Source organism: Orcinus orca, chromosome 1 (genome assembly GCF_937001465.1).
Source record: "Orcinus orca chromosome 1, mOrcOrc1.1, whole genome shotgun sequence".
Taxonomy (NCBI): Eukaryota; Metazoa; Chordata; class Mammalia; order Artiodactyla; family Delphinidae; genus Orcinus; species Orcinus orca.
The window spans coordinates 186,329,218-186,342,446 of NC_064559.1; the positions used below are offsets into that span (position 1 = coordinate 186,329,218).

The 13,229-nt window shown below is 41.9% G+C and overlaps 1 protein-coding gene across 3 annotated transcripts in view; it reads left to right on the forward strand.

The window, feature by feature from the left end:
• The window catches only part of CSMD2 (CUB and Sushi multiple domains 2), a 672,138-nt gene extending 667,973 nt beyond the window's left edge, over positions 1–4,165 (forward strand). For all 3 annotated transcript variants that reach the window (XM_049694749.1, XM_049694771.1, XM_049694802.1), the window contains one exon: positions 1,545–4,165. The gene's annotated coding sequence lies outside the window, so the exon portion shown is untranslated. The remainder of the gene's footprint in view (positions 1–1,544) is intronic.
• Positions 4,166–13,229: the final 9,064 nt, after the last annotated feature.

Here is a 13,229-nt window from a genome sequence, read left to right on the forward strand (position 1 = left end):
GGGAAATGCGGAACCGGTAAATGCCAGGAGAGAGAAAGGGATTGTAAAACCACTAACCAGCACTGACTGCCCGGTCCCTGGCATGCGTTGCTTCCTTTCATCCTCACAACAACTCCAGGGGGATTTTCACCACTTCAGCCTGAGTCTCAGACCATACGCCCAGCCCTCAAACATCCCAGCTTTAAGCACTCTGCCAGGCTGCCCCCCATCTTCCCCTCCCATCCCGTCTTTGGGTCCACTTTTTTTCTCTAGATCATCTCTCTTGCATAACTCTAAGCTTAAAATGGTAGGTACTAAGATAATTTATACATAAAGAAATAAAAATTATCTTCAGAATATATAAAGGCAACTATTGAATACAAATAAGTAATTGATTGAGTTTTTCTGCACCAAAACAAATACTTAAAGAAGGAGGAGAAATTCTTCCAGTGGGGTCATTTTAACATGTCCAAATTAGTTCTGAGGTTTCACCTTTCTGCTCCATCTTTACTTTTTCCTACTCATACAAATAGAAAGCAAAAACGAAAAAAGAAGAATCCCCTCTGATGACATAAATCAGGCCTTACAGGTGATCTGTAGTGACTCCAAACTTTGAGTTGCAGAATTATTGAACAGTAGAGGAAAGAAACAAGAATGTCCCAAGACCTGCACACACACCCTCACTGCCACTTCACGTCTGGGGCTCCGCTGGGTCCCAGGTGCCTGTGTGCACGAGGTTTCACCTCTGGGTCACCTGGGGTTGGTTGCTTCAGGTCTAGGCAGCCCTCGCACTGCCCCTCGCCAGCATCCAAGGCCTCGGAGCATCCCGCCCAGCACACGGCTCTCCGCGAAGGCCCTGCTCTCTTCCGGCCCTCCCGGAGCTGGAGCAGGGAAGGTGTTGCTTGACTTAGGAAGGCGATGCATGAAAAACCACCCTGAATAGACGCACATACATTTAAAATGAGTGACAAGGTGATAAATTCAAATGATGCCTCACAGGAATGGCTGAAGTTAAAATAAACCCCACACGGGGAAGTCATCGAGGCCTGTGGGGTCAGCAAGTAGAGAGCAAGGGGCAGGGCTGTGTTACGACTTTCATGGACCCTTTCCTCTGTTTAAAATTAAAAATGGTACTTTACAACTATGTTGTTATAAAGATGAATATAATCCAGGCTGGATTCATTATTACATGGCCATTATTATTATATTCACTTTTTTCCTTCTGATTTTGAAAGAAACTAAAAACACTTTCCTGGGCCCTAAAAGTGTAGCCGCCCCTAGGCGCTGGGGCTCCTGTGGCTGACAGGTAAGTTGGCCTTCCCCGGGGGAAGAAAAGGACACGAGGAAAATATATATTCTGCTGTGTATATTTCCTACCTACACCTCCACCCTTAGTTCGGGAGGATTAAAACGCAAAGGGAAAGATCACGGCAACTGCTTTTCGTTCATTCTTTCCCCTTATGCCTTCCTCGCTTTGCCTCTTTCCTCTTGCCTTCTTTTGCTCCCACCCCTCACCCACTGCCCCTATTGTTTTACAAACTCTGGTGTGATCCGTTTGTTCCCAGTTCTCCAGGGGACAGGAAGTAAGCTCCCCTGGCACAGTGCCCAGTGCCCATCTTCGTCTGTCTCTCCGCCCGTGTCTGCTACTACTGGGACTTGGGCCCTTGCCCTGCCACCATCCACCCCCATCACCCTGGAGAGGACACCCACCCCACCCCGACTCGGGGCCCTAAAGGAAGAGGGGCTGGCTGCCGTCAGAGGAAGGACATTATGGATTGAAGACAGCAAAGGATTTTGTGGGTGTGCACGTGTGTGTGTGGGCCTGAACACACACAAACACACACCTCTCCTTCAGTTGAGTCCTACAGAAGAGACCACAGAAGCTTAAAAAAGCGAAATGTGTGTGAAAGATGCCCCGTGCCCTGCTCCCCACAAACACAGAGAAGAGGTAAAGAAGACGCAGTGGATGTGTTAGCAGATACATCCCATGGCGGTCGGTACGCAGAGACCAGCCATCTGCAAGTGGACGGTCCCAGCCGCAGAACGACAGCAAGGATAACCCCAAGGGCTGAAAACAATCTTAAGAAATCGTTTGGAAATCAGTTTCTATTTTTTCTAACATAATTTTACTGAGCTCTAAACCCAGTGAATTTAAAAAGTCCTCCTAGGGCCTCCCTGGTGGCGCAGTGGTTGAAAGTCTGCCTGCCGACGCAGGGGACACGGGTTTGTGCCCCGGTCCGGGAATATCCCACATGCTGCGGAGTGGCTGGGCCCGTGAGCCATGGCCGCTGAGCCTGCGCGTCTGGAGCCTGTGCTCCGCAACAGGAGAGGCCACAACAGTGAGAGGCCCGCGCACTGCAAAAAATTAAAAAATAAAATAAAAAATAAAAAGTCCTCCTAGGTTGAAAGCAACACTGAAGAAGTAGGGCACGTCAGGGGAGGTAAGGGCAGGAAGCTGGCCATGAGCCCAAGGTCAAGTCTTGCTGTTAACTGACAAAGAGAAGAGAAACAGGTATGTGGCCCAGACAGGGACACCAAGTCTGCAGGCATCAGAGAGGTGCTGGAAGGGACAGGACAGCAAGACAACCCCAGGGTCCAAAAATAATGGCTACCGTGGACTGAGTTTCTCCTCTGTGCCTGACACTTTAGGTGGTTCATTTCTAGACCTTACAGCAACCCCAGAACATAGGAAATAGTATTCCAGATGGATGAGAAGGCAGAAAGGTGAAGAGATGGAAGCCACCCAGTTAGTAAGTGTGGGTCTGACTCCAAAGTCCACTACACCAGCTGCAATCTGGGTATAGAAGGGGGAGGAGTAGGTGAATCTCTAAGTAGGACTGTGGCCAAGGCTGGTGGGCCAGGCAGGGGACCCACGTATCCTATCTGGGTCCTGTTCTCTCCACCCTGGCAGCATCAGGGAAAGGACCCGTTACCCCAGGCTTCCTGGAGCTGGTGCTGGTCCCTCGGCTCCCAGCAGCCCCTCGCCATAGCAGACAGAGGCCCTAGGAACTTCTGAATCAAAAGAATGGAGTGAATAAGGCACATTCTCTCCAGCTCCTTGCAACTAGGTTTGATTAATTTAGAGTTTCATCATGTTTGGGTCATTGATGAATTCCATTTAAGTATTGCTGAGAAGCTAATGAGTTTGGGAATCAAACTGTGGCATTTAGAGCCCCTTTCTCTGTCCTCAGGAAGGTCCCTGTGGGCTTAAGCCCCTGTGCATGTGTGACATGCTGGCCTCAGATGTTCAGATCACGTACTGGAATGACAGATAGAAACGTACAGGAGTGGAGTGGCAGGGACACTCGTTTGTAAGCAGATTCTGAGTTGAAACCATGAGATCTGACTCATATGAAGATGGACTGAAGTGAGAGTGTCAATTTCCAGCAGATGCAACTGGCAATGGCAGGAGCCCAGCTGCCCACACCTGCTCTGGGTCACAGCATCCCTGGGCTTGGCAGGAGAGGACCAGTCCAGACAAACGCACTCACATGCTCATCTGTCTCTTTCTCTGGAAGCAAATGCGGGAAGCTCATTGGCTGCTCCCTTCCCCACTTCTTACACTCCTCTGAGACCAACCAGTGGACTCCTCCTCCAGCCCTGCCTCCACCCCTCCCCTTGTGAAGTCCCAGGAGATGCCCAAGGAGCACATGCTGGTGCGGCGCCCAGCACTCTGCTGTGCATTACCCTTTCCCACCTCTGGCATTTTCTCTCCACCTCCAGAGGCTTGGAAGCGACCAGGGCAAACTAGGCCCTTCACCCACCATTCACACCATATACCCGCCGCCATCCCATGAGGCAAAAACAAAAAAAACAAAAAAAACAAAAAACAGTAAAACAAAAACAACAAAAAAATCTTTTGTACAGAGATATATTTTTATTATACAAAGTTTGTACAGTACCAAAAAAGAAAGAAAAACAAGGTGTAAATTTTTTTTCATTATTGTAGGTAAATGGTAGTGGAAGCCTTTTTGTAAATGTAATAAAATGTATAAATATGGTTTTCAGAAAACATCAAGTGCTGTAAATATGTAATCTACACACCTCCTTGGCTTGTCTGCAGTATCTACATTTAATTTATCTGTCTCTGTATATGAGGCTTCCCCCTGGGGTCCTGCATTATGGTACTTTCCTGAATTTGAAAGCAATTTTAAAATTTTTGAATTCAAATAAAATATAAATTTTGCATTGGTTTTCTTACCTTTTTTATGGCCTTTTTCATGGCTAGGGGCAAGTGTTTGTTGGGGAAGGGGAGGAAAGATATTTGGGACTAAAAGTCAAGTGGAAATGTGGAAATCCCTTTCTTAAATGGCTTTGTGTTGCCTCCAGTACATGTTGGGAACTCCCAACAAAAGTGATAGTGGAGGCACCATATGCAAAAATTAACTCAAAATGGATCAAATTCCTAAACAAAAGACCTAAAACTATAAAATGTTTGCAAGAAAACATGGGAAAGCTTTGTAACTTTAGACTTGGCAATGATTTCGTAAAATAGATGAATTGGGCTTCATAAAAATTTAAAACTTCTGTACATTAAAGGACACAACAGAGTGAAAAGGCAACCTATGGAGCAGGAGAAAATATTTGCAAATCATATATCTGATAAGGGATTAATATCCAGAATATATAAAGAGTTCCTACTATTCAACAGGGAAAACAAACAAACAAACAAATAACCTGATTTAAAAATGGGCAAGTGACTTGAACAGACATTTCTCCAAAGAAGATATAAAATGGCCAACAAGCACCTGAGAAGATGCTCAACATCACTAATCATTAGGGAAATGCAAATCAAAACCTCAGTGAGAGCCACCTAACATCCATTAGGATAACTACTATAAAAAACATGAAAAAAACAAAACAAAAAACAGAAAATAACAGGTGTTGGTAAGGATGTAGGGAAATTGGAATCCTTGTGCACTGTTGCTGGGAATGTAAAATGATGCAGCCACTATGGAAAACAGTGTGGAGGTTCCTCAAAAAATTGAAAATAGAACCACCATATGATCCAGCAATTCCACTTCTGTATATCCAAAGAAAATGAAATCACTATCTCGAAGAGATATCTGTTCTCCCATGTTCATTGCAGCATTATTCACAATAACCAAGGTATGGAAATAACTTGTGTCCATCAATGGATGAACGGATAAAGAAAATGTGTATGTGTATATATACATGTATATATAATGTATGTGTGTGTATATATACACACAATGGCATAAATAATAATAAATAATTTTTTAATTATAGTGATGCTCAGGTCGGCTCAGGACAGAATCCTGGGGACAAAGAAGGTGCTCCCCTTCAGGATGGGGTCTGGCCTGAACTGAGGAGGTCAGGGTCTAAGGACTGCAGTCTAAAGGGCAGGTGGCTTAAGCAGAAGGAATCTATAGCAGAAAAAGGCCAAATCAGGAGGGTCATCCAGGAGCAAAGGCTGCTAAAGGAGAGGTGAGGAAGGGAAGGAAAGACTGGCAGGAGCTAGGAGTCTCCTTCTCTAAATGCATATATATATTAGAAGTCATCATTTTCATGGAAATTTCATCCAGACTACCTTCGGGTTCCCAACTCCCACTGTCCTTCACTTTTGCACTGCATCCTGGATCCCATTGTCCCCCAGTCATCTCAGTAACCTGATTTATATGAACGTTCCCAGTTTTAAAAATCGCATTTCATCTGGGACATAATGTCTTGTATTTACCTCCTGGCCACAGAGAACCATCTGTGTAGACCCAGCCCTCCCATCAGGGATATCAGTACCTTGGCTGGGATTCAAGGTCAGGAACTGGACTGTTGTAAAACACAGGCTACTGGTGGATTAGGAGCTGGGAGGGCAAAGTAGCAAGTATTAAATCTAAGTTCCAAATATAAATTCACCCAGAATAGAAACACTTTATAATAAATTGCATACAATTTCTAGACACCCCTTAGAGTGAGGAACACTCCCAAACATTATGCTAGGACAGGCTTTCATAAGCCTAAGGACACAGAGGGACAGTGCCTGTGAGACAGTGCCTGTAAGATCACCCAACACCAAAAGAAGAGCATGCCTTTGAACTAAGAAATCAAATAAGAACCCAAATTACTCCATCCCTCACTCCAATAGGATCACCTGTTATTCCTGGTCTAGGAAAATCCTCTACATTTATTTTATCATGGACAGAAAAGGGGCACTCAACATACCTACAATGTTTCTATAAGAACAAAACAGAAAATAAGTAGTAAAACGTTTTAGCTAATGAAAATACTCCCTTAAGAAATAAAGGACAAGAATCATTTTTAAAAGCATTCCAACATTAATTAACCATAATTAAACAGGCAATTGCAAATATTACAGTGCAACACAAATAAGTTAAAAAACTCAAACTACAAATGGACATATAACAGGAAGAAGTAAAATGAGAGCTTACCAAAAAAAGCAATAGTTTAGAAATTAAGACCAACCTGCAAAGTGTCCTAGAGATAATAGACACAGAAAGAAAGTATAATAAAGACATACAGAAAGAAAATTAAAGCACTTAAGAAAAAAATCAAATAAAGAAGTAAAGAGGATGAGGGATAAATTAGGAGTTTGGGATTAACATATACACACCACTATATATAAAATAGATAATCAACAAGGACCTACTGTATAGCATAGGGAACTCTATTCAATATTCTGTAATAACTTATATGGGAAAAGAATCTGAAAAGGAATGGATATATATATGGATATGGATAACTGAATCACTTTGCTGTACACTTGAAACTAACACAATGTTGGAAATCAACTATACTCCAATATAAAATAAAAATTAGATTTAAAAAAATAAAATAAAAGGATAAGCATGGAAGACAAACAAAGATAATTTATGTGCAATAGGAGTCCCTGAAGAAGGAAATATAAATAAATGGAACAGAATTGACATTTATAGCACTCTAAGAAAAACTTCTAGAACTAAAAATCTTTAACTTATATATTGAAAGTCCTACCATGTTCCAGGGGAAATTATCCTGGAATAGCCAACTCTGAGACATATCCCAGTAAAACTCTATTTTAAAGAAAAAGAAAACTTTCTCTGGGCCTCCAGGTTAAAAATTAAGTCAGTTGCAAGGAAAGAAAATCAAGTTGTCATCAGATTTCTTAATAGCAACACACAAAGTGAAACGAGTAAAGCAACATTTTCAACAAACTGAAGGAAAGAAAGTATAAGCCAAGGGTTGTATATACAGCGATTATTAAGCATCAAGACTATGAAAACACAGTATTAAAAATTCAAGAACTAAGAAATATTTTACTCAAGAGCCCTTCTCAAAAATCTAATGGGAGGGGCTTCCCTGGTGGCGCAGTGGTTGAGAGTCCACCTGCCGATGCAGGGGACGCGGGTTCGTGCCCCGGTCTGGGAAGATCCCACATGCCACGGAGTGGCTGGGCCCGTGAGCCATGGCCGCTGAGCCTGCGCGTCCGGAGCCTATGCTCCGTAACGGGAGAGGCCACCGCAGTGAGAGGCCCGCGTACCGCAAAAAAAAAAAAAAATCTAATGGGAGGACGAGTTGCATCCAACCAAGTGATGATTGGGAAACTTCAGCAAAAGGACTGGTATGACTGGGACTGAGAATTGTTTATATCAAAATCTAAAATGAAGATGGAGATAAAGAATAGTATGTAAATGCCATATTTCTGACAAAGTGGAAATAACATACTTTGTTAACAGGAAGAGAAGGGAGAGAAAGGGGGAAAGTAAAATGACTCATTGATTGTGACATAAGTAATAGGTGGGCGTTAAATGACGGTATAAAGAGGGATCTCTCAAACTTGGAAATATTGAAATTTTGGGCCGAATGCTTTTTTGTTGCTGGTCTTGGCTGTCCTCTGCATTATAGGACATGTAGTAGCATCCCTGGTCTCTACCCACTAGATGCTTGTACCTCTCTTCCCTGAGCTGTGAAACAACCTAAAATGTTTCCAGACATTGCCAGATACCTTCTGGGGAGCAAAACTGACACTCACACAGACACACACACACATGCCTACACACTCTCCCTCCATTAAGAACCACTGATACAAAGCTAATAAAATAGCAAGGACCTAAGTAGAGAAAAAGAGGACTAAGGGCACTACATAAGTATATTAATATAAATGACATTGCTAAAATAAAAATATTTATATTGTTAACTATTAATACATGCATTTTTAATGTACCCAAAATATCACATTGTGAAAGAACTAGTAAATATGACAAATACACAAAGTAAATATAACATAAAATAATATGACAGATCTGAAAACAAACACAGTCCTTATATCATGAAATGTAATTAGGTTTAATTCACCTAATAAAATAAACAGATTTTCAGATTAGCTCACAAAGTAAAGCTCAACTCTATGCTGTCACAAGAGGCAGACCTAAAATAAAGTGACTCAAAATAGCTAAAAACAAATGAAGAGGCACACCTTCTGCGTGGTCCAAGACATTTACACATTCTGGAAACCTAAACTTTTAGTGGGGGAGGGGTGAGGAGGGAGGGGCTCTCACATCCACACTCTGGGGCCAGATATGGGCACCCTGAGAACTAGAGCCAAGTGGACACTTCCTTACCTGAGGCATGGCTTGGTGCTAACGTAAGGAAACTTAGCTGCTACAGTTATTACTGTTAGTCTTTCAAAGGGGAGAATCAACAGCAACAAAGCAATGGGCAAAGGGACAGCAAGCATGTGCAAACAAGAAACCAGGGATCACCATCGTGGTATCAGAAAAGTGAATTCAGGCCCAAAGGCATTAAACACGACAAAGAATGACACTAGAGGACACAATTCACAATGAAGACATAACTACTCACCAAATAAGAAGCAGCCACTGTGTTTTTTTCCCACAAAGCAGAATCTAGGAAATGCAAAGAGAAATAGAGACACACCAATAAAAGGAGCTTTAACTCATCACTCTGAACACAATAGATCAAGTTAACAACAAAAAAGAGTAATGTTGTTGAAGACTGAAACAAAATAATCATAAGGAAGTTTTTGTGAATATGAAATAGGCTGGGACCAGGGACCCTTTACTGGAGGGCTTGCCCCTAGACAAAGTCCCCTTGAGCAACAGAATACAAAGAAACTACAAGAGACTAAAAATAACTACACGCATGCTCAGTTGGGGCAATTATGAACAATAAGATAGAAAAAGGCCACAAACCAACTGCCACTACTGAGTGCTGGGAGCAAAAGCAGAGTACTGTGCATGATCCCTCCACACAGCACCACCAAGGGGATGGGAAGACCACCTAAGCCCCACGCTGGTCTGACCCACTGATCTGCCCCTACCCTCACCCCATTTAAGGAACCAGCTGGCCCTCCTCAGAGAGCAAACAAGGGAACCTATTACTTGTTTTCATTCCCTCCTGCTGCATCATGAGTCCCAGTAAAGCCTTGCCTGAATTCCTAGTCTCGCCTCTTATCAAGTTCTATGGATTAAAGTGTCCAAGGGCTCGAGTTTGTAACAGAGTTGTGTGTCCAACTCTGCAACCCAATATTAGAGAATATATTTCTTTTTAAAGTAGGTTTGACACATTCATGCAAATAGCCCTCATAATTGAGAAAAAAAGACTAAGGTACTACCATGGGCAAATAGTCAAAAACATTGAAAAGAAAGATAAGCAAAGACCCTTAAATATATGAAAAGATGCTCAGTTTCACTTCTCAGACATACCGTTTCTCACCTATTAGATGAGCAAAGATCCAAAAGCTGGACAACAGGCTCTGCTGACAGAGATGTGGGGGAAAACACACTCTCAGGCTCTGCTGGTCCAACTCTCATGAAGGAGAATTTGACAATGTATATCAAAATTCACAATTATTTACCCTTTGACCCAGCAATCCCACTTGTAGGAATTTTTCTGAAGATATACCTCCTCAAATATGAAATAACATATATACAAGGTTACTCACAGCAGCATTATTTATAAAAGCAAAAGACTAGAAACAACCTCAATGTATATTAGTACGAGATCTGTGCATAAACCAGGGTACATCCATGTAATGAAGTATTACACAACTGTCAAAAATAATGAGGAAGCTGGTCAAGAACTAATATGGAATGATTCTCAAGATATAATATTACATTAAAAAGACTAAGGGCAGGGCTTCCCTGGTGGCGCAGTGGTTGAGAGTCCGCCTGCCGATGCAGGGGACATGGGTTCGTGCCCCGGTCTGGGAAGATCCCACATGCCGCGGAGCGGCTGGGCCCGTGAGCCATGGCCGCTGAGCCTGCGCGTCCGGAGCCTGTGCTCCGCAGCGGGAGAGGCCACAACAGTGAGAGGCCCGCGTATTGCAAAAAAAAAAAAAAAAAAAAGACTAAGGGCAGAAGAGTATATTTTGGTACTCTTGTATGATAAAGAAGGGGACTAAATTTACTAATTGAAAGCAAAATGAAATAAATACACATTCTTATGGAGTTGGAATGATCACAAGAAAGGCACTATTTCAAATGATTTTATAAATACAGTAAATTAACTGTACATCCTTAGCAGGATAGAACTAAAGACAAAATGAACTGCAAAAAATTAACTGTTTTCACCATTTCATCTAAAATCAGGAACAAGACAAGGATACCCACTCTTACTACTATTATTCAACATAGTTTTGGAAGTTTTAGCCACAGCAATCAGAGAAGAAACAGAAACAAAAGGAATCCAAATTGGAAAATAAGAAGTAAAGCTGTCACTGTTTGCAGATGACATGATACTATACATATAGAATCCAAAAGATGCTACCAGAAAACTACTAGAGCTAATCAATGAATTTGGTAAACAGCAGGATACAAAATTAATGCACAGAAATCTCTTGTATTCCTATATACTAATGATGAAATATCTGAAAGAGTAATTAAGGAAACACTCCCATTTACCATTGCAACAAAAGGAATAAAATACCCAAGAATAAACCTACCTAAGGAGACAAAAGATCTGTATGCAGAAAACTATAAGACACTGATGAAAGAAATTAAAGATGATACAAACAGATGGAGACATATACCATGTTCTTGGATTGGAAGAATCAACATTGTGAAAATGACTATACTACCCAAAGCAATCTACAGATTCAATGCAGTCCCTATCAAACTACCGATGGCATTTTTCACAGAACTAGAACAAAAAAATTCACAATTTGTATGGAAACACAAAAAAACCCAAATAGCCAAAGCAATGTTGAGAGAGAAAAATGGAGCTAGAGGAATCAGGCTCCCTGACTTCAAACTATACCACAAAGCTACAGTAATCAAGACAGTATGATACTGGCACAAAAACAAAAAGATAGATCAATGGAACAGGATAGAAAGCCCAGAGATAAACCCACACACATATGGTCATCTTATCTTTGATAAAGGAGGCAAGAATATACAATGGAGAAAAGACAGCCTCTTCGATAAGTGGTGCTGGGAAAACTTGACAGCTACATGTAAAAGAATGAAATTAGAACACTTCTTAACACCATACACAAAAATAAACTCAAACTGGATTAAAGACCTAAATGTAAGTCCAGAAACTATCAAACTCTTAGAGGAAAACATAGGAAGAACACTCTTTGACATAAATCACAGCAAGATCCTTTTTGACCCACCTCCTAGAGAAATGGAAATAAAAACAAAAATAAACAAATGGGACCTAATGAAACTTAAAAGCTTTTGCACAGCAAAGGAAACCATAAACAAGACCAAAAGACAACCCTCAGAATGGGAGAAAATATTTGCAAATGAAGCAACTGACAAAGGATTAATCTCCAAAATATACAAGCAGCTCATGCAGCTCAATATCAGAAAAACAAACAACCCAATCCAAAAATGGGCAGAAACCCTAAACAAACATTTCTCCAAAGAAGATATACAGATTGCAAACAAACACATGAAAGGATGCTCAACATCACTAATCATCAGAGAAATGCAAATCAAAACTACAGTGAGGTTATCACCTCACACCGGTCAGAACGGCCATCATCAAAAAATCTACAAACAATAAATGCTGGAGAGGGTGTGGAGAAAAGGGAACCCTCTTGCACTGTTGGTGGGAATGTAAATTGATACAGCCACTATGGAGAACAGTATGGAGGTTCCTTAAAAAACTAAAAATAGAAGTACCATATGACCCAGTAATCCCACTACTGGGCATATACCCTGAGAACAACATAATTCAAAAAGAGTCATGCACCAAAATGTTCATTGAAGCGCTATTTACAATAGCCAGGACATGGATGCAACCTAAGTGTCCATTGACCGATGAATGGATAAAGAAGATGTGGCACATATATACAATGGAATATTAGTCAGCCTTAAAAAGAAACGAAATTGAGTTATTTGTAGTGAGGTGGATGGACCTAGAGTCTGGCATACAGAGTGAAGTAAGTCAGAAAGAGAAAAACAAATACCTATAGTAACACATATATGTGGAATTTGAAAAAAAAAAAAAAGGTTCTGATGAACCTAGGGGCCGGACAGGAATAAAGATGCAGACCTACTAGAGAATGGACTTGAGGATATGGGGAGGGGGAAGTGTAAGGTGTGACAAAGTGAGAGAGTGGCATGGACATATATACACTACCAAACGTAAAATAGATAGCTAGTGGGAAGCAGCTGCATAGCACAGGGAGGTCAGCTCGGTGGTTTGTGACCACCTAGAGGGGTGGAATAGGGAGGGTGGGAGGGAGGGAGATGCAAGAGAGAAGAGATATGGGAACACATGTATATGTATAACTGATTGACTTTGTTATAAAGCAGAAACTAACACACCATTGTAAAGCAATTATACTCCAATAAAGATGTTAAAAAAAAAGAGCAGAAGTAGGAGTGCAGGTTAGAAGACAGCAGGTTAGCAGTCAACCAGGCGGGGGTGATGGTAGCCAGGACGAAGGCAGTAGCAATGGGAGTGGAGAGAAATGGGTGAATTCAAGATATCTTTTGGAGAGTTATTCCCATGACTCAATGATTGGTTATAGAGGCAAAGGAGAGAGAAGATTCAAGGGTGACTCTCAGATGTCTGGCCTGAGCAGCTGGATGGATCATGATACTCTTTCCTGGGATGAAAAAGAAAGGGGTGGAGGCTGGAGGAGCAAGGTTGGGGGAATCGGCCCAGAGCAGAGGCCAAGCAATGAGGTATGCACACCTGGAGCTCAGGAGACAGCTTAGTGTCCCGATAAGTCAGATTGATGACATCAGACGTGGTGGGTTCAAGGACAAACGTGGCTGAGCTGGCGTGGCAGAGGCCGCCGTGAAGTCAAAGACTGCGTG